The sequence below is a fragment of the Struthio camelus genome, chromosome W (assembly GCF_040807025.1).
Source record: "Struthio camelus isolate bStrCam1 chromosome W, bStrCam1.hap1, whole genome shotgun sequence".
NCBI lineage: Eukaryota > Metazoa > Chordata > Aves > Struthioniformes > Struthionidae > Struthio > Struthio camelus.
Window position 1 is genome coordinate 1864483 of NC_090981.1, and position 25833 is coordinate 1890315.

The window sequence follows — 25833 nt, forward strand, 5'->3', positions numbered from 1 at the left end:
AGCAAACGTAGAAACTAGTCTTACAGAGCATCATTGGTATGACATCTTTACAGGCTGGTCACCAAAAGCCACCAATGTGCTGTGACTAATGTTACATCCTATGGTCGTATTGTTAATAATCTCTGTATTGTTATTTTTTGTAACCCTGATTATCTTAAAAATCAAATAGTAAACATGAATGAAATCTTAACTCAAGTTAAATCCCATACTAACTTATTGTAAGTTACCGGTCTCACATATATATATAATATATTTTATATATATATATATATATATATATATATATATATATATATGTTCTTACCTTCACTGTGCACAGGCAAGAGAGCTGATCATTCATACGATGCGTATATAAAGCTCACTGTGCAACACCAGTAATCGTTAAATGTTGGTCTGAGCCAAGGGGTGGAATGTGACCGACCAACAGCCCCTACAATGGGAGAAGGCTCAGAGGGCAAGGTGCCCCATAAATCTCAAGGACAGTGTAGGGTGCGGCTCACTAACCGCAGGTGTTGCACAGAGAACTGACTTTATCTCAAGACAAAGGGGACCGAAGGGTGGCCTTCGTCTTAGATAAGCAGCCATATCCATTACCTGGACCTGGTGTAAGTTTTTTTTCCTGAGCTGACCAAAAGGATGTGAATGTCTCCCTGAGATTAGCCAGACCAGCATGGGGGAAGCGTATATGTGGCTCAGCCCAACAGAGAATATAAAACCTCAACAACTAACAAAGAAATTTCGAAGAGAGCAACGGGCTTGAGCTGGCATCAACCCGTGTATTCCTTCCCGGTGACTGGGGACGCCCAGTGTCATGACGGTGAGCATATTTGAGACCGGTAATGGCAATCACATTGGTGTTGTGCTTGAACTGTCTAGCTAGATTTTGTTAAGTGTATACACTTGAATTGTGATTTCAGTATATTGCTGAATCACTCTGCTACATCAAAATCCCGTGTAACATCAAATTCCCTCAAAAATAAACTTTTATATGAAACACTGCACTCTCCGTATGCGTGGAATATCTAAAAGAACCTGGTCAGAGAGTACTGGACTCTGACAGAGATGAAGAAGGCAAACAGTCATGGCACAGGTGTTAGACATTACTTACAGTATGGACATAGAGAATGTAAAAGTGATGCCCGTGGAAGTGGCAATGGACTACTTTCTCAGGATTCTTGGACCGGGAATCAAAGATGTCTCTTTGCATGTATTCCTTTTTAGATAGAAGTGAGAATCCTTAGCTGTTGATTTTACAGCCTTGATCTTGCTTGAGGCTCTGGTGTCAATAAAAATCCTATGCGGTGTTCCTGCATTTCGTCTTCCTGCTGTGGGTGAGGATGTTGGCCCAAGTATTCTATTACATGGCTGGAAACAAGATATGCCAACTCCAGCATCTGTATTTAAGGTAGCTTACATGCCTCATTCCCTGTTTTCCTTCAGCTGCTGTTGGCCCACGTCCTGAGTCTTCTGTTTAGGCTACTCATTCCAACAACACTAATTCAGCAACTTATAGTACCCACTCTTTAGTAGTTCCTTGGATCCCTTACAGCACTGCTATCTTATTTCCCCATGCTAAGCCTTCCTCTACTTATACTGAAATAAATATAACAATAGCCCATCCTGGGTTCTACATGGAATTTCTATTTATAAATATAATGTAAGATCCCTTGCACAAACACACCAGCAGCTTTAATTCCTTCTTCCAGTTCACAATACAGTTATGGATCAACAGCATCGCTGAATCTTTCTAAATTTCAAAATAACACTAACTTCCCAAAATATTAAAAAGTGGCCTTTGGCCATGCCCCCTCAAAATAAAGATATTCTAGTTAATTTGTTGAACTATGACTTTGAAGATGTAGGGTAAAATTCCAATTTGTGACACAGATTTCTAGTTGATCTTGGGCATATCCCTTAATCTACCCATCTTCATCTGTGAAGCAGGATAACACTTCCCTAACCCAAATGGGTTTGGTGAGGATAAAACTCATTAGTGATTATGAGGCTCTTGGATATTGGGCTCATACAGCCTAGAGAAAATGAAATAAACCTAGATAAAGTGCAAATTGCATGTATGTATATGTATGCAAAACACTGAAAATATTTTTGAATTTCTAGTTGAATAACAAGTTACCTTTTCATAATTCTGTGTCTGTGCCCAGTTTTCTATTCATCACTCTGTCACTGACTCAGTACAGAGCTCTGGTTAAGTCAGATCAGGACTCTGTATTGCTTCCCGATCGGTATTATTACCTCCATTTTATACACTTGCCTCTCAGAGATGTTGTGAAGATTAGCTAATGTCTGTAAAATGCAATAAAAATGCTAAGTATTATTCAGCGTGTATGTAACAGCATGGTAGAACTAATAGTATAAACTAGGAACATCACAAATACTACAAACACAGCTAGATCCAATAAATATAATCCTTAGGGTCAGATTCTGCAATTGCTGAAAAGGGTGAGAGAAAGATCAAACTATTTAAATGAAGTCTGGGAATCATTAATGGTTGGGGATGTGTAGAGAATCCATTTGCAATTATTTTTGTCTACCTCACAATACTAGCATGTTTTCCTATTGATTCTTACATGAGATTTCTGAGCATTATGTTCTGTAACACCTGCTATGACATTGCACAGTTTAAATTTAAAAAAGCCCTTTTCCATGGTAGCCAAAATTTTACCATGTGTGTGCCATCTGCCTGACTTTGACCACAACTTATACAGCAGCAGCTCTAACTTAAACACTGTATTTGAAAGTACCAACTCTCTCTTCAGGAAGTTGTTGGAAGCTATAGCCTCAGTTCAAAACATTTGTTTCATTTACAGGCTCTGACAATACACTGTAATGAATATGTCTCAGTCACTGAGAACACTTACCTACTTCCAAGTACTTATTATCCATTTGCGAATACAAAAGGCACAAATGTTTGGCGGTACATGTTTATTTTGCAGAAGTACATGTCCTTTAATTGGAATATGTTTGTCTCTACCTGACACGCTGAAGGTATATTTTTAAATAACTGCTGTGCTTTAGAAAAGAAAACAAAACCTCATCAATCTCATATATTGTGTCACTTTAACCTCTCTGAAATAGCAGAATGAGCAAATCATAGAAATAGCTGCAAGATCATTTGATGGTATAATTCTGATTTCATAACAGTAAGTAACAGAAGTAACTGAGGACACCAATAGCTGAATAGTTTTCACTGAAACTTGTTTTGCTTGACAGTTGCTTTTGATTAAATTTTAAGAATAAAGAGGTGCAAACTTGGTGTGCTTCAAATGGAGTACAATGGACTTTCCACCTCCCTTACCGACCTCAGAGTAATGGGATAGTAGAAAGGTGGAATGGATTACTAAAACAACAGCTACACAAGAGTGAATCTATGAATACCTCTAAATGGGGATCCCTTTTGTGGAAAGTTGTAAGTCAGCTAAGTGACAGATTCCCATGGGAAGGCCCATAGATATGGGATTCATGTCAGTAGCCACACAAATTCCTGTTAAATCAGAAGTAAAATCCTATCGAAATCCTGGAGATGAGGTTGTGGTTAAGCACCCTACACAGGGATCGATCTGGGTGACTTTGTTGTTTTACAAAGGAAAAGGAATATGAGCACAGCCCTGATACCCAGCTGCACCACAATTATAACAAAAGAACAAACTTGATTTTCATACTTATAACTTACTTATAACTTAAGCCCCATAACTTCTGCCACACCAGGTCTTTGGAGATCATCATCAGGTCATGGATAAAAATACATATTCCTGTTTACAGATAACAGTTAATTTTTGTTTTAGTGACAGAAATTGTCACTTTTAGGATACAATCTCAAGAGCATGCAAGCATGTGTTTATCTTCAAGTCCTAAACCATTTTAAAGTGAAAACTGCAATGGAACCTCTAACCTCAATAAAGATAAGCGTAGGTTTGCAGGACCAGGGCCTTATTGCAGGGCATCTTTCCTCTGCAATTTCTGCCATTGGTAAGGTCTTAGCATCAAGCACGGTGAGCCATATCAAAGGGGCCAGAATACAAAATAAGCTTTGGAAAGTTGTGTGATCAGAGAAGACAATATTGCAATAGGAAAAACTTCTAACTTTTCATATAACTTCAGTCAAAGGATTTATTTCTTTATAGATCTCTAAAAATAAGCCCTTAAAATAGAACTCCCTCCTGCTCTCCTTGAAAACTTTTTCGAAAGGACAACTGACCTCTTTTTGTTCTCACTTTGCACTACTGTCAGTCACAAAGAAGATAATACTTTAAGCAACACAAAGACATAAAGCAAAGACATAAAGTCTTAGATAAGCAGCCATATCCGTTACCTGGACCTGGTGTAAATGTTTCTTCTTGAGTTGTTCAAAGGACTATGGAAATCTCCCTGAGATTAGCCAGACCAGCATGGGGGAAGTGTATACGTGGCTCAGCCCAACAAAAAGTATAAATCCTCAACAACTAACAAGGAAGAAAGGAGGGAAATAAGGTTCTGGATTTGAAAAGGGCAAACTTTGATGAACTAAAGAAACTGATTAGTAAAGTCAATTGGACTGAAGAACTGAGGGACTTGATTAGGGGGGAGACCTGGAATTTCTTCAAGTCAAACTGCTAAAACTACTTGGAATCTGAATTTCAAGAAAGGGGAAGTTTTAGAAGGAGGCTCTAAACCTAACTAAATGAATAAACATCTCAAAAATGATATCATGAATAGGCAGAGAGCTGACAAAGAATGGGAATGGGAATGGGAGAAAGGACTAATCTGCAATGTTGTAGAAGGCAAGAGTGGCGGAGATCAAGTGAGAAATGACAGAAGCCAATCTGTGAGTCTATACCTTGCTATGGTGTAGCAGTGAACACCTGCGGAAGCTCTGGCGAGGAGCCAGGTGGCTGGCAGAGTACGTGGTAGCAGCCCCGGAGTGTGCTCTCTACGCGCTGACCGACTTCCCGTCAGGGCCAGGCACGCATATTCCCTTTGGTCAGCAACGTCTGGCTGCTTCCCGGCCGGTAGCTACCCAAGGTTAGCACAGCTGAGATAAGGAGAGAGTTCGAGTAGATGTAAGGGGCCCTTAGGCTACAGCGAGGTGAGTCCCGCCTGGGCGTCCGACCCGGGTGTCCAGCAGCCTCCCATCAGCGACCCCTCCGCGCGGTTCCCGGGGCTCCCCGCGCAGCTTGGCGCGTAAGTCCTCTATTAAATCTACCCGGTTTAACCCCTCCGGAACCTTGAGCGTCTCTCTACGCCGGCACCCGACCCTCTCTTGCCCGCCTTGCGGTCACACAGGGCAAGTAGCTAATTCTGTGACTCAGAAGGTAGAGATTAAAAAATACAAAATTTAAGAGTTTTTGCAGCTGGAAAAAAGAGTTTTTGTATGATGGAAAGAGTTAAAAGAATTCAAAATCTTTTCTTCTTTTTGAAAAAGGAAATCTTAGATAAGGTATTACTGGGCCAGGATCAACACAAATTTCTATTAGTTCCTGAGTCATAATTTAATTTTCCCACTTCTTGCTTTGAAGCTGCTTTCAGAATGAAGCAAATGGTCTTGAGTAACTGATGCATGCAGTACCTAACTCTCCCTGCACTGGCTCGGATGGTAGAGCTTTTTATCTGTCTCTCTTAAATACTTCCTCACACTTTCTGCACACATACACATACATTTGCTCAAGAATTTTCAGAAACTGGATGGGACTGAATAACTGGAATGATGGAGCAAAATTGGCTCCCAGTGGAAGGCTCCTAACCTGCCTAGGCTGCTGTTCTACAGCCAAGTGCAACAGCTCATCTTCCTGTAATTACAGTTGGGACTGGATTTTGAGATTCTGCTCTGGGTGTTGTAGCAGTCTGAGGAGGAATTTTGTTCCCTTACTGGCAGACTGGCTCAGTGAGGGGTTTGTCCCCCCCCCCCCTTTCTTTCTGCAACCCAAGCAGATAGGGGTAATTAGGTTGGAATTTATAGATGTTCCCAATGAAGGTAATCATTGTCTGGCAGACTGGTTTCCTGAGAAGGAATTGGAAGCAAGATTAACTGAAACTTAATACCAGGCTCCTATACCTTTAAATCACCGTTTTAAACACTGAATGAAGATAAGAACAGAAATGTGAGTTAATTGTTCCACAACTCAGTTAACTGAATACACAGAGGATCTAGCCAAAATTTGTTCATCCAGTAGAGGTCTCCCTTCTTTGTGTACTATCTGATGGTATATTACCTTTTATTTATGTTTGATAGGCTAACAACAGAAGCAAAGAGGTCTGGCATCCGAAAAAGCATATGCACAGAATCAAGTGTGCTATATCTATATGGATAACCAATGTCTTAGTGCAACAAAAGGGAAGCTTTTAGAAGCATATACTACATAGGAAGAAGAAGTAGAGGGAACTGGCTTGTATCTCAAACTGCAGAGAGGAGACAGCTCCCAGATGAAGCTCATTGCTAATTTGCTGTCATTTGTTGCTTTGGTGTCTGCTGCTGTTCAAGAAGGTTCTAGAACTCACAGTAGGTGTTCATGCTGTGCCACAGGACAATCAATAGTCTTTAGATACTATCTCCTTTTAGAGTGTTTCAAAGGCATAGATTAAGTAGTCTCTAGAAGTTGTGAGAGAACAAATTAGGACTTTTTTTAAAGAGTTGTCAACGACAACCTCCTCTTAAAAGAAGGGACTGCTGTTTGTTTTAACAGAAAGAAGGAGCTAGCTCTTATTCTCACAAACAAATAAATTCATATGATAACCATATTCCTTTGCTAGACTTTTCACCACAGTGCTCACTGTCAGAACGCTATGCCTCACTGCTACAGTGAGAAGCATCATATAAATGATAATATCCTTGATCCTTTAAGTTTCAGTCACATCATTGCTTCTGCATGGACTGTGAGACCTAAGAACCTTCTCAGCTGTGGATATGTGATCTGATTCCACATTAGGGTGAAGCATGCATCATCATGGGGAGGAGAGGGGGGGAGAAGAGCGGGGTAGAGGGGGAAGGAAAGAGGGGGGAGAGACAGGGGGAGAGAGACGGGGGGAGAGGGGGGGGAGCGGTGGAGAGACAGAGAGAGGGGGGGAGAAGGCAGATGAGAGACAAAGAGAGAAGGGGTGAGAAAAAGAAGGGGGCATGAGAGAGAAGGGTGTGAGTGAGAGAAAGAAGGAGGGTGTGTGAGAGAGAAAGTGGGTGTGAGAGAATGGGGGGGTGAGAGACAGAAGGAAGCACGAGAGGGGGGGAAGGAGGGTGTGAGAGAGACAGAGGAGGGGGGTGTCAGAGAGAGAAGGGGTGAGAGAAAGTGGGTGTAAGAGGTGGGAAAGGGGATGTAAGAGAGAGAAGGAGGTGTGAGAGAGAAATGGGGAGTGAGAGAGCGAGAAGGGAGGCATGAGAGAGCATACGAAGGGGAGCATGAGAGAGAGCAGGGGTGCATGAGAGGGAGAGCACAAGGGGGGGCATGAGAGAGAGGGAGAAGGGGCGTGAGAGAGGAAGAGAGAAGGGGGGCATGAGAGAGAGAGAGAGAGAGAGAGAGAGAGAGAGAGAGAGAGAGAGAGAGAGAGAGAAAGGGAGTTTGAGAGAGCATAGGAGGCGTGAGGGGGGGGTGAGAGCAAGAGAAGAGGCCATGAGAGACAGAGAGAGCAGGGGGGGCATTAGAGAGAGAACGCAAAGGTGGGGCTTGAGTGAGAGAGCAAAGGGGGGTGTGAGAGAGAGCAAAGGGGCAGGCTAGAGCAAGAGTGAATGGGGGGCGAGAGAGAGCGCGAAGGGGGTGTGAGAGAGAGACTGATGGGGATGTGAGTGAGAGAGATAAGGAGGGCGAGAGCAAGTGAGTGACTGAAGGGGAGCATGAGAGAGAACGCGCACACAAAGAGGGGCGTGAGAGAGAGCGCGAAGGGGGTGTGAGAGACTGATGGGGATGTGAGTGAGAGAGATAAGGAGGGCGAGAGCAAGTGAGTGACTGAAGGGGAGCATGAGAGAGAACGCGCACACAAAGAGGGGCGTGAGAGAGAGCGCGAAGGGGGTGTGAGAGACTGATGGGGATGTGAGTGAGAGAGATAAGGAGGGCGAGAGCAAGTGAGTGACTGAAGGGGAGCATGAGAGAGAACGCACACACAAAGAGGGGCGTGAGAGAGTGAAGGGGGTGTGAGTGAGAAAGAGCGAAGGGGGTATGAGAGAGAGAGCGCGAAGGGGCATGTTAGAGCAAAGGGGGCTGAGAGAGCGAATTGGGACATGTGAGAGTGAAAATGGCATGAGAGAGCACATGAAGGGGTGTGTAAGAGAGGGAGAGCAAAGGGGGGTGTGAGAGAGCACAAAGGGGGGCATGAAAGAGCGAGCGGGCACAAAAAGGGATGTGAGAGAGAGAGCTTGAAGGGGGCATGAGAGAGAGAGAGAGAGTAGAAGCGCATGAGAGAGAGAGCGAAAGGGGGCGTGAGAGTAAGTGTGAAGGGGGCGTGAGAGAGAGGGAGAGAAAGAGAAGGGGGCAAGAGAGAGAGCATGCGAGCAGGGGGTCTGAGAGAGAGAGAGAGAGAAGGGGGCATAAGAGAGAGTGAAAGGGGGCATGTGTGAGAGAGAGAAGGAAGTCCTGAGAGAGAGAAGGGGGCAGGAGAGAGAGAGAAAGAGCAGAAGCATGTGAGAGAGAGAGCACGAAGGGGAACATGAGAGAGAGAGAGGTCAAAGGGGGGCATGAGAGAGAGGGCGAAGGGCGGTGTGAGAGAGAGCGCAAGAAGGGGGTGTGAGAGAGAGAGAGTGAGAAGTGGAGTGTGAGAGAGGGAAGGAGAGAAGGGGGACATGAGGGAGAGAGCACAAGAACAGGATGTGAGAGAGAAAGGGCAGCGTGAGAGAGAGCGAGAGAGCAGGGAGGTGTGAGAGACGGGTGCGTGAAAGAGAAAAGGGACGTGTGAGAGAGGGAGAGAGCAGTGGCATGAGAGAGAAGGAGGGCGTTAGAAGTGGAGTGTGAGTGAGGAGGGGAGAGCATGGGGACATGAGAGAGCGAGAACAGGGTGTGAGAGAGAAAGAACGAAGGGAGCATGAGAGAGCGCGACGGGCAGTGTGAGAGAGAGAGCAAAGGGGAGAGTGTGTGAGAGTGAAGGGGGCAAGAGAGAGAGCGTGAAGGGGGGTTGAGAGAGAGAAAGAGCGAAAGCGGGTGTGAGAGTGCGAATGGGGGGCGTGAGAGTGAGACTGAATGGGGGTGTGAGAGAGCGAAGGGGGGTGTGAGTAAAGGGGGCATGAGTAATAGGGCGAGAATGAGGCATGAGAGAGAAAGAGCGAAGGGCGTGAGAGAGAGCGAGCGAATGGGGGTGTGAGAGAGAGCGAAGGGAGTATGAGAGAGAGATCAAAGGGTGCGTAAGAGAGAGAGCGAAAGGGGGCATGAGAGTAAGAGCGAAGGGGGCATGAGTGAGAGGGATAGAAAGAGAAGGGGGCAAGAGAGAGAGCGCGAGCAGGGGGACCTGAGAAAGAGTGAGAGCGCGAGGGGGGCATTAGAGAGAGAGTGAAGGGGGCGCGTGAGAAACAGATGGAAGGGAGGCATGAGAGAGCAAAAGGGGGCCATGAGAGTAAGCGTGAAGGGGACGTGAGAGAGAGGGAGAGAAAGAGAAGGGGGTAAGAGAGAGAGAGCGTGAGCGGGGGGGGGGTCTGAGAGAGAGAGAGAGTGCGAAGGGGGCATTAGAGAGAGAGAGCTGGAAGGGAGACGAGACAGTGAAGGGGTGTGAGAGAGAGAGAGCGAAGGGGGGGGCGTGTGAGAGAGTGAAGGGGAGTGTGTGTGAGCGTGAAAGGGGTGTGAGAAAGAGATAGAGAGAAGGGAGTCCTGAGAGAGAGAGAGCGAAGGGGAGGCGTATGAGAGAGAGCGAGCGAAAAGGGGGATGTGAGAGAGAGAGAGAGCACGAAGGGGGTGTGCGAGAAAGAGGGCGTGAAAAGGGGCATGAGAGAGAGAGCTCAAAGGGCAGCGTGAGAGACAGTGCACAAAGGGGGCTGTGAGAGAGAGAGAGAGAGCAGAAGCGCATGAGAGAGCGCGAAGGAGGACATGAGAGAGAGGGAGCAGAAGCGCATGTGTATGGGAAAATGCGAGAAGATAGGTGATGGAAGCTAGTCAGACCATTCCGTGGGAAAAGGACCATCTACAGGGCATGCTGACCCATAGTCACGCGGCTGAGGCCGTGCCAGTGTGGCGCTGCACCTGGACTTTGAATCAAGATGAGTGATGAGCTCAATATGCTTGCTGCGCATGTGTGTAGTCCATAAAAACCAAATATACTCCCCCCCCGCCCCCCACGGTGTTCCTTGCCCTGGACTGACGCTCAGCGGTGCCAGGGACTCTCCCGCTCCATTAGTGCCTCGATCAGGAATTCACTGGGGAACCCCTGCTCAGATACACAGGTAATAAACGCTCAGTATCGACCCTAGTGTGCCTTGTGTTTGTGTATCTGTCCCTGCCAGGAGTCCAGGCGGTGCCCCCGCCTTACCCTTACAGTTGGCGTGGTCGGCAGGAGACACAAACGACAATGCTGTGGCCGAGGAGAGCCAAGGGGGAGGGCGAGAGCCAAGGAGGGGCTGCTCGCCTGCGGCTGCCAGGATGGCCCCAGACTGAGCGGTGGGGGCCAGCAGCTGCATTGCTTGCCACTCTGGCAGTCCCCGAGGACTGGCCAGAGTTGGCACAGGGGGAAAATGTTACCCCGAAGGCGGTTGAATCTGCTTTACAGGCTATGCCCTTCCGTGCTGCTTCAGAAGCAGCTCGGAGGCTAGCCGGACAATTAGGGTGGGCACTGCTGACGGGCATTCGAGCCTTAGATAATGAGGTATCATCTTGGCAGCAATGAGTAAAAGATCTGGAGAAGGAGATTGGGGATTTGCGTGATGCGAAGGTGATATAGCACAGGAGTTGATTACAACCCAACCTGAAAAGGGTCAGGAATTAACCCACAGGGTAGAGCGATTGGCTTTACGAGTGGCTAACAAACACCATGCACGCTATGGTAAAGCCCCAGCTACAGTTGTCCAGGTGAGAGCAATGATAACTAGACCCTCCTGGGACCCCGAGGAGTGGGATGGCAATATTTGGAGCACTTCATCTGACTCGGAGATTGACTTTGGATTAGAAGGAGAACTGGCTACTCCCCAGGTCCGACCTCTTGTGCAATTGAAGGGGGAGAGGCAAGTAGATGGGAATACAGTGGAGCAATCTAGGACATATAGCCTGAAGGAATTGCATGAGTTTTTAACTACTTTCCAGCAGCAGCCCGGGGAGTCTTTGTGAGCCTGGTTAGTGAGGGCATGGGATGCAGGTGCCGGATTGCTTACTCTTTTGGGTTTACATGGAATATAAGCAATATATGTTTCAAGTCCTTCCTCAGGGCTATAAACATAGCCCCACCATTTGCCACCAGATGGTCTCAGCTGATCTCCCCCCACCCCTTACAGAGTGTACCATCCATCATTATAGTGATGATATTTTGATAATGGGACCTTCTAAAGAATGGGTGCATGAACAGCTATCGTTGCTAGTACAGACCCTACAGGAGCAGGGGTGGGCTGTGAACCCTAAGAAGGTGCAGGAGCTGGACATTAGTGTGCAATTCCTAGGGATAGTCTGGAGGGGACAGACGAAAGCTGTCCCTGAGAAAGTGCACAATACTATGCAACAGTACCCTGTTCCCACTACTGTAAAACAACTACAAGCTTTCTTGGGCCTTTTGGGGTTCTGGCGGACTTTTATACCCCACTCAGCATATTTAATGTGGCCTCTACAGCGTTTGACCAAAAAAAGTAGCCAGTGGCGATGGACTGAAGAACAGCAGCAAGCCTTTGACCTGTGCAAGGAGGCGGTGGTCCAACACTCCAAACTATTCACTCTGTACGAGGGACAACCTTTCGAGCTGGAGGTAACGGTTATGGGGGATACAGTGTCTTGAGGGTTGTGGCAGCAATGTGCTCACACAAGGCAGGAACCTATAGGTTTCTGGTCCCGTTCCCTGCAAGGGGCCACAGCAAATTATACACCTCTGGGAAAACAGCTTTTGGCTGTGGTGTGGGCTTTGCAGGATACCGAACGAGTTACAGGACGTGACCCGGTGACTGTACACACCCCCATCCCCATCCAGGCATGGGTGACTGATGATACAGTCAGGGCCCATGTAGGGGTGGCCCAAGGTGCAACTCAGTGGAAATGGAAACACTATTTACAAGCCCGGTTTAAAGGGGGAAGAAAGGATGTGAGTACCCCGCATGCACCCTTGTTAGGGGAAGTACATTTTGAGCACATGCCTCTATTGTCGGAGCCAGAGGGGCTGCCCTCCCCTGCTCCCCCGATAGAGCCATCGCCTGTCCAAGAGGCGCCTCCTTTTGAGACGTTAGCTCCTGAGCAACGGGAGTGGGCCTGGTTTTCTGATGGCAGTGCACCGTATTCCTGGGCAGGAGAGCGAGTGTGGCGCTCTGCAGCATACAGTCCTGCCACGGGTACTATCATCTGTTTTGCCTGAGGAACGGGATACTCAAGTCCTTGGGCCGACTTAAAGGCCGCAGCTATAGCTCTCGATGAGGGAGATGCACGCTACCTCTATACGGATAGCTGGGGAGTATACAAGGGTCTGCGAACCTGGTTACCAACATGGGTCGCCGCACAGTGGCAGATACATGATAAGGAACTCCGGGGGAGCCCCTCGTGGGAAAGGATTTGGGACAGTGTGCAAACTAAAGCTGTGTCTGTGCGACATGGTGATGCCCATCAGAAACAGGAGACCCTCGAAACTCAGCATAATACAGCAGTCGACCAGATGGCAACTCCCTCAGAGTTAAAGCAAGCTTGGCAAGTGCATGAACGATCAGGGCATCGTGGCCCCATCGCAGCTCAGGCTTGGGATCTAGCACGAGGCCATCCCATGTTAGTGTTACATTGGTGTAAGCCAGCACATGCTAACTGTCCCGTTTGTATGAAGATAACAAAAGGGCCTCTCACCAGCGCATACGGTCGCCTCAAGCGAGGCAAACAACCCTTTGCAACCTGGCAAGTAGATTATGTAGGCCCATTGCCCGCCTCACAGGGGTGAAAGTATATATTGACTGCTGCAGACACTTACACAGGCCTTATGTATGCATAGCCTACCTCCCATGCGAATCAATCCTCTACTGTGCGGGGCTTAGAGCAGCTCATGTATACTTACGGTATACCAAAAGAAATACAGAGTGACCAAGGTACCCACTTTGCCGGCCATGTAGTACAAGAATGGGCAAAGGACTTGGGGATCACCTGGGTCTTGCATATACCCTACCACTCTCAAGCTAGTGGATTAATAGAGAGAATGAATGGCCTGCTAAAAGAACAAATTCGGAAACTTACCACCACGCAGACATTAAGGGGGTGGGTGAGCATGCTCCCCCAAGCGCTGTTTATGCTTAACAACGGGCGTGTTGGAATGCTTCCTCCCTATGAGCGAGTACAAGCCAAGCCAACCCTAGCGATTCCCGCTCAGATATCTGTAATGGAAGGGGGATTGCCCCCTGCCTGCTCACCTCCGGGGAGGTAGAAGTCTATGCACCCGAGCAACTGATGATTACTGAACAAAGAGTTGTAAGCTTACATTTGAGACTTGACTGCCCTTCACCGTGTGTATGGCTGTTTACGCCTTTAATACCTGTTCAAATAGCCCCACTCTTATTGCAGGCTATATATTCCCAAGATTTATCTTCCCAGGTATCCATATCCACACCAGTGGATGTCTCGCAGGGAGCACCAATGCTGCGAGGAATTCTGATCCGCAGTGCCGGAGTGCCTCAAGTTCAGCAAACACCCTCAATACACTCTCTAGCCAGTGTGTGGATACTTACTCCTCAGAAGGAAAAACGGCCCGGCACTGTTTTAGCAGATGGTCCAGGAGCCACCACGCTAGTTCTTCCTGATGGCGACACCATGCCTTTCTATCTTCCCGTCAACAGGTTGTCACGCCGGCATCTGTAAGCTGCTGTTGGAATGTTGCCTCTTGCTGACCACGACAGATGCCATTGATCCACAAGACCATCTCGCCTCCCATGTGAATACATGGATTTGGCTCGCACAAAGGTCGGCTAACCTCTCTGCTTTCTGTATTGCAGGAGGACGATCAGGGAATGATGTCTTAACTACATGTTACATAGGTGTGCCAACTCCACTCGCAGCATTGCATAGTTATGCTTTTCTAAAATATTTTGATATTTCTGTTTCTCCCATGAATTTATGCAATTTGGGTATTGTTTCCCAAAAGCTGACACCTTGGACTTACTCCTTTCATACAGCTAACATATCTAAAGCAGATATTTGCTTTTGCTTTGTAAATGCTACTTCTGTTCTGTAGAATGTAACCAATACCCAGTTAATTTGTAATGACACTATGAATATTGCCTATGCGTCTGCTCACCTGATGATGCTACCACTAGGATGGTTCCTTCTGTGGGGCACTACAGCATATACGTTTGTGCTGTCCAGCGTCACAGGTGGCCCATGCACTGTGGGTCGTGTTACTTTAAGCATCCTTCCCTTTATGATGGAGCGACAAAGGACCCCACGGCATGTCCTGGATGCCACTTGTAACCCCCATATAAGTTTATTCTCTCATGCAGAAGCCTTAGGCCTATTGTTAAGCCTGGTTGGGATCCTAGGAGTGGTGGTGCCTAACTATAAACAGTTAGAGCATGTGGCCTGTGCTTTAGCTCAAGGCTTAAATTGGACATCTAGGGCCATTGCCTCTTTAAATAAAGAGTTGGGAGCAGTATGGCAAGGAACACTGCAAAGCTGTCTAGTGCTCAACTATCTCCTACTGTGACATAACCACAGATGTCATGACTTCACCGGGATGTGCTGTTTTAACATCAGTGATGAATCGACGTCTGTTGAGAATGATATCAGCCACTTACCAGATATTATCCAACGTATCCGGCAGAACAACGGAGATGCCTGGCTGGCTGATTGGTTTGGCTCCCTAACGGGATGGCTGGGCCACCTCATACAAGGAGGACCCTTGTTTCTCTTTTGCTTTGTATTATGCTATGTTTTGATTTCATTGCTTTGTAAACTCCCTTGCCCTCATACCCCACGCCCTTCTGAAGATTGGGACGGCCTGTAACTAGCTTTCCATGGTGGGGGTGGAGTGTATGGGAAAATGTGGAAGAATGTCGAGGGGATAGGTGATGGAAGCTAGCCAGACCGTTCCGTGGGAAAAGGAGCTTCTACAGGGCATGCTGACCCATAGTCACGCGGCCGAGTCTGTGCCAGTGTGGCGCTGCACCTGGGCCTTGAATCGAGATGAGTGATGAGCTCACTATGCTTGCTGCGCATGTGTGTAGTCCATAAAAACCTCACATAGTGCCCCCCCCCGAGGCGTTCCTCACCCTGGACCGATGCTCAGCAGTGCCAGGGACTCTCCTGCTCCATTATTGCCTCGATCGGGAAATCACTGGGGAACCCCTGCTCAGACGCACAGGTAATAAACGCTCAGTATCGACCCTAGTGTGCCTTGTGTTTGTGTATCAGTCCCAGCCAGGAGTCCAGGCGGTGCCCCCACCTTACCCTTACAGCGTGAGAGACAGCGCGCGAAAAGGGCCGTGAGAGAGAGAGTGAAGGGGAGCGTGAGTGATAAAGAAAGAGGTCAAAAGGGGGTGTGAGAGAGAAGGCAAAGGGCAACGTGAGAGAGAGTTTGAGAAGGGGGCATGAGAGAGTGAGAGGTGGAGTGTGAGGGAGGGAGGGAGAGCAGGGGGACGTGAGAGGGAGAGCGTGAGAACAGGGTGTGAGAGAGAAAGAGAGAAAGAAGGGCGGCGTGAGAGAGCGAGAGAGCAGGGAGGCGTGAAAGTGAGAAGAGGGCATGAAAGAGAGAGAGCAAGGGGACGTAAGAGAGAGGGAGGAAGCGGGGGCGTGAGATAGAGAGTGAGAAGGGGGCATGAGAGAGAGAGAAGGGAGGCGTTAGAGAGAGAGAGAGAAGTGGAGTCTGAGTGAGGGAGGGAGAGCAGGGGGTCGTGAGAGAGAGAGAGCTAGAACAGGGCAAGAGAAAGAATGAAGGTGCGTGAGAGAGAGAACAAAGGGGAGAGTGTGTGAGAGAGTGAAAGGGGGCGTGAGAGAGAGAGCGAGCTCGAAGGGGGCCATGAGAGAGAGAAAGCAAGTAGAAGCATGTGAGAGAGAGAGTTAAGGGGGGTGAGAGAGAGAGAGAGAGGGGTTGTGAGAGAGAGAGTTAAGGGGGGTGAGAGAGAGAGTGCGAAAGGGGATTGAGAGAGAAAGAGCAAAGGACGTGTGAGAGAGATTGTGAATGGGGGGCATGAGAGAGAGAGAGAGAGTGAAGGGGGTGTGAGAGAGGGCGTGAAAAGGGACATGAGAGAGCGCAAATAGGGACGTGAGAGAGAGATCAAAGGGGGGCTCGAGAGAGAGTGCGTGAAGGGGAGTGAGAGAAAGGGAGTGAAGGAGGGGCGTGAGAGAGAAGGGGGCACGAGTAAGAGCGAGAATAGGGCGTGAAAGAAAGAGCGAAGGGTGCATGAGAGAGTGCGCGAATGGGGGTGTGAGAGAGCGAAAACTGGCATGAGAGGGAACGAAGGGGGAGTGAGAGAGAGCATGCGAAGGGGATAGGAGAGAGAGTGGGGGCGAGAGAGAGCGAGTGTGAAAGGGGCGTGTGAGAGAGATTGAAGAGGTCATGAGAGAGTGCGAAGGGAAGCATTAGAGAGAGTACACAGAGGGAGGCGTGAGAGAGAGAGAGAGCGAGAAGTGCGTGAGAGGGAGCATGAAGGGAGGGGCACGCGAGAGAGAGTGAAGGGAGCGTGAGAGAGAGAGCGAAGGGGGCATTGAGAGAGAGAGAGTGAAAGGGGGCCGTGAGTGTAAGAGCAAAGGGGGCGGAAGAGAGAGGGAGAGAAAGAGACGGGGGCAAGAGAGAGAGAGCGCGAGCAGGGAGACCTGAGAGAGAACAAGAGCGCGAAAGGGGGTATGAGAGAGAGAGGGAAGGGGGGGATGGGAGAGAGAGCGAATAGAAGTGTGTGAGAGAGAGAGAGCAAAGGGGGGGTGAGAGAGAGACAGAATGAAAGCGGGCGTGAGAGAGAGAGAGAGAGCACAAAGGGAGGTGAGAGAAAGAGCAAAGGGCGCATGAGAGAGAGCGCGAGTGGGGGGCGTGAGAGTGAGAGAGAGCAAATGGGGGCGTGAGAGAGAGAGCAGAAGCACGTGAGAGAAAGCGAGCACGAATGGGGGCGAGAGAAAGAGCATGAAGGGGGACGTGTGAGAGAGAGAGAGAGAGCGAGCAGAAGCATGTGAGAGAGGGAACGTAAAGGGGGGCATCAGAGAGAAAGCGAAGGGGGTTGAGAGAGAGAGATTGAAGGTGGGCGTGAGGGGGGGGGGGCGTGAGAGACAACACTCGAAGAGGGGCATGAGAGAGAGAGAGAGAGCGCGCGAAAGGGGGCCGTGAGACTAAGAGCGAAGGGGACGTGAGAGAGGGAGAGAAAGAGAAGGGGGCAAGAGAGGGAGAGTGTGAGCATGGAGATCTGAGAGAGAGCGAGAGCGCGAACGGTGGTGTGAGAGACTGAGCACGAGGGGGGGCGTTATAGAGAGAGCGACAGGGAGGGTGTGAGAGACAGATGGAAGGGAGGCATGAGAGAGAAAAGGGAGCGTGAGAGAGAGAGCACGAATGGGGCGAGTGAGAGGGAGAGAGTAAAAGGGACGAGAGAGTGAGAGCATGTGAAGGGAGGCGTGAGAGAGCGTGTGAGGGGGCGTGAGAGAGCACTCAAAGGGGGCTATGAGAAAGAGCGCAATGGGGGACGTGAGAGAGAGCGAAGGGGGATGAGAGAGCACGAAGGGGGGTTGAGAGAGATATAGAGTGAAAGTAGACATGAGAGACAGAGAGCGCAAAGGGAGGTGAGAGAGAAAGAGCAAAGGAAGTGTGAGAGAGAGAGAGAACAAACGGGGGGCGTGAGAGAGAGATTGAAGGGACCGTGAGAGAGAGGGCGAAGGGCAGCATGAGAGAGAGCGTGCGAGGGGATGTGAGAGGGACCAAGCGAGCAGAAGCATGTGAGAGAGAGAGCACGAAGGGGGGGGGGCGTGAGAGAGCAAGAGCGAAGGGGGTGAGAGAGAGTGTGTGAAGGGGGGCGTGAGAGAGAGAGCAAAGGGGGGCCTGAGAGAGAGAGTGAAGGGGGGTGAGAGAGAGAGTGACGGGGGCCATGAGAGAGAGAGCGCGAAGAGGGTGAGAGAGAGAGAGCGAAGGGGGTGTGTGAGAGAGAGCGCTCAAAGGGGGTGAGAGAGAGAGAGAGAGAGCAGACACACGTGAGAGAGCACGAAGGGGGATGAGAGAGAGAGAAGGGTGGGCGTGAGAGAGGGAGATCAAAGGGAGAGTGAGAGAGAGAGCGCGAAGGGGGTGTGCAAGAAAGAGTGCACAAAAAGGGGCGAGAGAGAGCGATGGGGGGCATGTGTGAGAGAGAGGTTGAAGGGAACATGAGAGAGAGAGCGAAGGGGGGCATGAGAGAGAGAGCCAAGGGGGCATGACAGAACGCTTGAAGAGGGGCATGAGAGAGAGCACGTGTAGGGGGCCGTGAGAGAGAGCAAAGGGGGGGGTGTGAGAGAGAGAGCATGATGGGGGGCGTGAGAGAGAGAGCGCGTAAAGGAGGGCGTGAGAGCATGCGAAGGGGGCCATGGGGGGGAGAAAGAGCAGAAGCATGTAAGAGAGAGAGCACGAATGGGGGTGTGAGAGAGCAAAGGGGGGTGAGAGAGAGAGAATGGGAAGAGTGGGTGTCAGAGAGAGAGAGAGAGATTGAAGGGAGCGTGAGAGAGAGAGCAAAGGGGGTGAGAGAGAGAGTGATGGGGGTGTGAGAGAGGGGGCAGGAAAAGGGGCGCGAGAGAGAGCGTGAAGGGGGCTTGAGAGAGTGCGAAGGGGAGGCGTGAGAAAGAACGTGAAGGGGGGACAGAGAGAGCGAAGCTGGGCATGAGAGCGAGAGAGCACGAAAAGGGGTGTGAGAGAGGGCTCGAAGGGGGGGCGTGAGAGGCAGCGTGCGAAGGGAGTCATGAGAGAGAGTGCGCAAAGGGAGACGCGAGAGGGAGAGCGAAAAGGGGCGTGAGAGAGCGTGCAAAGGGGGGCGTGAGAGAGAGAGAAGGGGAGTGTGAAAAAGAGAAAGGGAGCATGAGAGAGAGAAGGGGGCATGTGAGAGAGAGAGAAGGGAGCGTGAGAGAAAGAGCAAAGGAGGTGAGAGAGAGAGAGCGCTCAAAGGGATCTGTGATAGAGAGAGACAGAGTGAAAGGGGGCGTGAGAGCAAGAGCGAAGGAGGCATGAGAGAGAGGGAGAGAAAGAGAAGGGGGCAAGAGAGTGTGCGTGAGCAGGGGGGCCTGAGAGAGAGAGAAAGTGTGAAGGGGGGCATTAGAGAGAGGGAAGGGGGCGTGAGAGAGAGAGAGAGCGAAGGGGGGGCGTGTGAGAGAGAGTGAAGGGGAGCATGTGTGAGAGCGCAAAAGGGGCGTGAGAGAGAGAGAGAGCAAAGGGGGACGAGAGAGAGAGAGTTAAGGGGAGTGTGTGAGAGAGAGAGCGCGAAAGGGGTGTGTGTGAGAGAGAGAAGGGAGTCCTGAAAGAGAGAGAGAAAGGGGCAGGAGAGAGAGCAGGGGGGCGTGAGAGAGAGAGAGAGAGAGCAGGGAGCATGAGAGAGAGAGCGAAAAGGGGGATGTGAGTAGGGGGGCCGTGAGAGAGAGAAAGCGAGTAGAAGCGTATGAGAAAGAGAGAGCAAAGGGGGCGTGCGAGAGAGAGGACGCGTAAAGAGGCATGAGAGAAGGAGAACTTGAAGGGTGGCATGAGAGACGGTGCGTGAAGGGGGCCATGAGAGAGAGCGAGCAGAAGCGCGTGAGAGAGAGCACACAACGGGGGCCATGAGAGAGAGAGCACAAAGGGGGTGAGAGAGAGAGCACAAAGGGGGTGAGAGAGAGAGAGAGCGAAGGGGGGTGAGAAAGGGAGTGACGGGGGGCATGAGAAAGAGTGAAGGGGGAATGAGAGAGAGAATGGGAAGGGTGGGGGTGAGAGAGAGAGAGAGCGAAGGGGCGTGAGAGAGAGAGCGTGATGGGGGTGTACGAGAGAGGGCAGAAAAGGGGGCATGAGAGAGAGAGAGAAGGGGGTTGAGAGAGAGAGAGAGCGAAGGGGCGTGAGAGAGAGAGAGCGTGATGGGGGTGTACGAGAGAGGGCAGAAAAGGGGGCATGAGAGAGAGAGAGAAGGGGGTTGAGAGAGAGAGCGCGAAAGCAGGCGTGAGAGCATGCGAAGGGGACCATGAGAGAGAGCAGAAGCATGTGAGAGAGCACGAATGGGGTCGAGAGAGAGAGAGAGAGCGAAGGGGGGCATGAGAGAGAGTGAAAGGGGCGTGAGAGAGAGAGAAAGAGGATGAGCACGTAAGAAATAGCGCACGAATGGGGGCATCAGAGAGAGTGAAGGGGGGGTGACAGAGAGAGTGGGAAGGGTGAGTGTGAGAGAGAGAGATCGAAGGGAGCATTAGAGAGAGAGCAAAGGGGGACATGAGAGAGAGAGAGTGAGTGAATGGGGTGAGAGAGAGAGCGAAGGGGCGTGAGAGCGAGCAAAAGGGGCGAGAGAGAGTGCGCGAAGGGGGCATGAGAGAGAGTGCTCCAAGGGGGCGAGAGAGAGAGAGCAAAGGGGGTGTGCAAGAGAGAGGGCACGAAAAGGGGCATGAGAGAGAGAGCAAAGGGGGACATGAGAGAGAGAGAGTGAAGGGGAGTGTGGGAGAGAGAGGGCGAAAGGGGCGTGAGAAAGAGAGAAAGCAGAAGCGCATGAGAGAGCACGCAATGGGGGCATGATGATGAGCGCGATGACAGAGAGAGATTGAAATGAACATGAGAGAGAGAGAGTGAAGGGGGGGCATGAGAGGGAGAGCGAAGGGGGCGTGAGAGAGAAGGCTCAAAGAGGGGCGTGAGAGAGCACGCACGCAAAAGGGGGCGTGAGAGAGAGAGAGAGAGCGAAGGGAGTGTGAGCGAGCACGTAAAGGGGAGCGTGAGAGCACGCAAAGGGGGCCGTGGGGGAGAGAGAGAGAGAGAGAGAGCAGAAGCACGTAAGAGAGAGAGCACAAATGGGGGTGTGAGAAAGAGAGCAAAGGGGGTGTGCGAGAGAGAGGGCAGAAAAGGAGGTGTAAAAGAGAGCGCGAAGCGGGGCGTGAGAGGGAGAGCAAAGGCGGATGAGAGAGAGAGAGCGGGGGGGCGTGAGAGCGAGAGAGTGAAGTGGAGCGTGTGTGAGAGAGGGCAAAAGTGGGCGTGAGAGAGAGGGTGCGAAAGGGGTATGAGAGAGAGAGAGAGAGCGCGAAAGGGGGTGTGAGAGATAGTGTTTGAAGGGGGCCGTGAGAGAAAGAGAGAGAGCAAAGGGGGTGTGCGAGAGAGAGGGTGCGAAGGGGGGTTTGAGAGAGAGAGTGCGAATGGTGGGCGTTAGAGAGATAGCAGGGGGTAAGAGAAAGATAAAGAGAACTAAGTTGTGAGAGAGAAAGTGAAGGGGGCGTGAGAGAGAGCGAAGGGGAGGCGTGAGAAAGAATGTGAAGGGGGGACAGAGAGAGAGCGAAGGTGGGCATGAGAAAGAGAGAGCATGAAAAGGGGCGTGTGAGAGGGCTCGAAGGGAGCATGAGAGGCAGCCTGTGAAGGGGGCCATGAGAGAGAGAGTGAGCAGAAGTACGTGAGAGAGAGCGTGCGAAGGGGAGGGCATGAGAGAGAGAGAGAGAGAAGGGGAGCATGAAAAAGAGAGAAAGGGAGCGTGAGAGAGAGAAGGGGGCATGAGAGAGAGAGAGAGAAGGGAATCGTGAGAGAGGGGGAGCACGTGAGAGAGAGCGCCAAGAGTGGCGTGTGAGAAAGCAAGAAGGGAGGCAAGAGAGAGAAGGGCTGCGTGAGAGAGAGAGAGAAGGTGGTGCGAGAGACAGAAAGAGAAGAGGGGCTAGAGAGAGAGAGAAGGGGGGGCGTGAGAGAGCAAGAGGGCTTGAGAGAGTGCGAGCAGAGTGGCATGAGAGAGAATGAGCAGAGGGTGTGAACGAGAGAGAGCAAGGGGGGGCATGAGAGAGAGAGAGCAGGAGCAGGGGTGCCTGAGAGAGAGCACGGGGGGGGGGGCGTGAGAGAGAGAGTGAAGGGGAGAGTGTGTGAGAGAGAGCGAAAAGGGGCATGAGAGACAGCGCAAAGGGGGCATGAGAAACAGAGCAAAAGGGGTGTGCGAGAGAGAGGGCGCGAAAAGGGGCATGAGAGAGAGAGAGCGAGTAGAAGCACGTGACAGAGCGTGCGATGGGGGACATGAGAGAGAGAGTGCAAAGGTGGGCGAGAGAGAGAGTGAAGGGAGGTTGAGAGAGAGACAGAGTGAAAGTGGGCGTGAGAGAGAGCGCAAAGGGAAGTGAGAGAAAAAGGGCAAAGGGCGCGTGAGAGAGCGTGAGTGGGGGGGCGTGAGAGTGAGAGAGTGCGAATGGAGGCATGAGTAAGAGAGCGAGAAGGCGGGCGTAAGAGAGAGAGAGCAAAGTGGAGCATGTGTGAGAGAGAGCGAATGGGAGGGTGTGAGAGAGATCAAAGGGAGCATGAGAGAGAGGACGAAGGGCAGCATGAGAGAGAGCACGCAAGGGGATGTGAGAGAGAGCGAGCAGAAGCACGTGAGAGAGAGAGTGCGAATGGGGGCGTGAGAGAGAGCTCGAAGGGGGGGCCTGAGAGAGAGCGCAAAGGGGGGCCCGAGAGAGAGCGCGATGAGGGGCGTGAGAAAGATCGAAGGGAGTGGGAGAGAGAGCGAAGGGGGACGTGAGAGAGAGAGCGAGAGTGAAGGGGGTGAGAGAGGGAGTGTGAAGGGGACGTTAGAGGGAAAGAGCAAAAGGGGTGAGAGAGAGCGCGATGTGGGGTGTGAGAGAGAGAGCGTGCAAAGTGGGCGTGAGAGAGAGTGCTCCAAGGGGGCATGAGAGAGAGAGAGAGAAAGTAGAAGTGCATGAGAGAGAGCGAGAGAAGGGGGGGGTGTGAGGGAGAGAGAGCGAAGGGAGGGCATGAGGGAGAGAGTGATGGGGAGTGTGTGTGAGAGAGCGCGCAAAGGGGGCTGTGAGAGAGAGAGAGCAGAAGCACGTGAGAGAGAGAGAGAGAAGGGGGGGCATGAGAGAGAGCATGAAGATGGGCGTGAGAGAGAGAGTGAAGGGGGGTTGAGAGAGAGAGCTTGAAGGGGGCCTGAGAGGGATCGCACGAAGGAGGTCGTGAGCGAGAGAGCACGAGTAGGGGGGGCCATGTGAGAGGGAAAGCGAGTAGAAGCGCGTGAGACAGAGAGCACGAATGGGGGGTGTGTGAGAGAGAGAGCGAAGGGGGGTGATAGAGAGAGTGAAAGAGGTTGAGATAGAGAGTGTGCGAAAGCGGGCATGAGAGAGAGCGCAATGGGAGGCATGAGAGAGAGATTGAAGGGAATGTGAGAGAGAGTGAAGGGGGGTGTGAGAGAACACTTGAAGAGGGGCATGAGAGAGAGCACGCGAAGGGGGGCGTGAGAGAGAGAGAGCGAAGGGGGGTGTGTGAGAGAGAGAGTGAAGGGGGTTAAGAGAGAGAGCGCACGAAAGCAGGCATGAGAGCATGCGAAGGGGGCCGTGAGTGAGAGAGAGAGCAGAAGCACGTGAAAGAGAGCACAAATGGGGGTGAGAGATAGAGAACGAAGGGGGACATGAGAGAGAGCGCGATGGGGGGGTGAGAGAGCGCGACGGGGGGTGTGAGAGAGAGAGAAGGGGAGTGAGAGAGAGTGAGAAGGGTGGGCATGAGAGAGAGATCAAAGGGAGGGTGAGAGAGAGAGAGCACAAAGGGGGCCATGAGAGAGAGAGAGCAGAAGCGTGTGAGAGAGGGAGCGTGAAGGGGGGCGTCAGAGAGAGAGCGAAGGGGGGGTTGAGAGCGAGGGAGAGTGCGAACGCGGGCGTGAGAGCGCGATGAGGAGTGCGAGAGAGAGAGATTGAAGGGAACATGAGAGAGAGTGGTAGGGGGGCATGAGAGCGCGATGAGGGGTGTGAGAGAGAGCGATCGAAGGGAAGGAACGTGAGAGAGAGTGAAGGGGTGAGAGAGCGATCGAAGGGGGCGTGAGAAAGAGCAAAAGCGGCGAGAGAGAGAGCGTAATGTGGGACGTGAGAGAGCGTGTGAAGGGGCGTGAGAGAGAGCGCTCCAAGGGGGGGCGTGAGAGAGGGAGCACGAAAGGGGCATGAGAGAAAGAGCGAAGGGGGCCATGAGAGGGAGAGAGAGAGAGAAGCAGGGCGAGAGAGAGAGCACAAAGGGGGTTGAGAGAGAGACAGAGTGAAAGTGGGTATGAGAGAGAGCGCGTGAGTGGGGGGTGTGAGAGAGAGAGCGAAGGGGAGGTGTGAGTAAGAGCAAGAATGAGGCATGAGAGAGAAAGAGCGAAGGATGCTCACAAGAGAGAGAGCAAATGGGGGGCATGAGAGAGAGAGATCGAAGGGAGCGTGAGAGAGGGCGAAGGGCAGCGTGAGAGAAAGCATGCTAGGGGACGTGAGAGAGATCGAGTGAGCAGAAGCACATGAGGGAGAGAGCGCAAAGGGGGCATGAGAGAGCGAGAGGGCGAAGGAGGGTGTGAGATGAAGTGCGAGGAGGGTGCCGTTAGAAAGAGAGAGTGAAGAGAAGTGCATGAGAGAGAGTGTGAAGGGGGGGCGTGAGAGAGAGAGAAAAAAGGGGACATGAGAGAGAGAGCGAAGGGGGTGAGAGAGTGCGCGAAGGGGGGCATGTGAGAGAGTGAGCAAAGAGGGGTGCGAGAGAGAGCGCGAAGTGGAGCGTGAGAGAGAGGGCGAAGGGGGCGTGAGAGAGCGAGAGCGCGAAGGAGGGCGTGAGAGGAAGTGCGAGGAGGGTGCCGTTAGAAAGAGAGAGTGAAGAGAAGTGCATTAGAGAGAGAGCGCGAAGGGGGCACGAGAGAGAGAGAGCGAAGGGGGTGAGAGGGAGAGAGCGAATGGGGGGCCTGAGTAAGAGAGTGAGAATGAGGCATGAGAGAGAAAGAGTGAAAGACACGTGAGAGCGAGAGAGAGAGCGCGAGTGGGGGGTGTGAGAGAGATCGAAGGGAGTGTGAGAGAGAGCATGCGAGGGGACGTGAGAGAGATCGAGCAAGCAGAAGCACATGAGAGAGAGTGCCTGAAGGGGGACATGAGAGAGTGAGCGCGCGAAAAGGGGTGTGAGTGAGCACGTGAAGGTGCGCATGAGAGAGAGCGCACGAAGGGGAGTGTGAGAGAGAGAGTGAGCAGGGATGCGTGAGAGAAAGAGCGTGAGGGGGGGAGAGACAGTGAAGAGGGGTGAAAGAGAGCGAAAGGGAGCATAAGAGAGCAAGAAGGGAGGTGAGAGAGGAAGACAGAGAATGTGGGCATGAAAGAGCGAGCAGGGGGGCGTGAGATTGCGTGAGCAGAGTGGTGTGAGAGAGAATGAGCAGGGGTGCATGAGAGAGAATGAGCAGAGGTGCATGTGAGAGAGAGCACGCACGCGACAGGCGGCATGAGAGAGAGCGTGCAAAGGGGGCCGTGAGAGAGAGAGAGCGCGCAGGGGAGTGAGAGAATGCGCAAAGGGTGCCGTGAGAGAGAGAGAGAGAGAGAGCAGAATACGTGAGAGAGAGATCACAAAGGGGGCGTGAGAGAGAGAATGGGGGGGGGTGAGAGAGAGAGAGAGATAGCGAAGGGGGGGGTGAGAGAGACAGCGCGCGAGTAGAAGCATGTGATAGAGAGAGCGTGAAGGGGGCATTAGAGAGAGAGAGGTGAGTCGTGAGAGGGGGCATGAGAGAAAACGAAGGGGATGTGAGAGAGAGCGAAGGGAGGCGTGAGAGAGAGCATGTGAAAAGGGGCATGAGAGAGCATGTGAAGGGGGGGCGTGGGAGAGAGCGCGTGAAGGAGAATGTGAGAGAGATTGAACAGGGGCACATGAGAGAGCACGCAAAGGGGGGAGTGAGAGAGAGCG

General features: G+C 51.5%; 1 protein-coding gene across 2 annotated transcripts in view; it reads right to left on the bottom strand.

The window, feature by feature from the left end:
* Nucleotides 1-25833, bottom strand: part of LOC138064271 (uncharacterized) — a 49783-nt gene that overhangs the window by 18525 nt on the left and 5425 nt on the right. Inside the window, exon 2 of one of the 2 annotated variants that reach the window (XR_011137543.1) lies at nt 2135-2304. The exons of the other annotated variant lie outside the window; for it this stretch is intronic. The gene's annotated coding sequence lies outside the window, so the exon portion shown is untranslated. The remainder of the gene's footprint in view (nt 1-2134; nt 2305-25833) is intronic. 2 annotated transcript variants of the gene reach the window in all.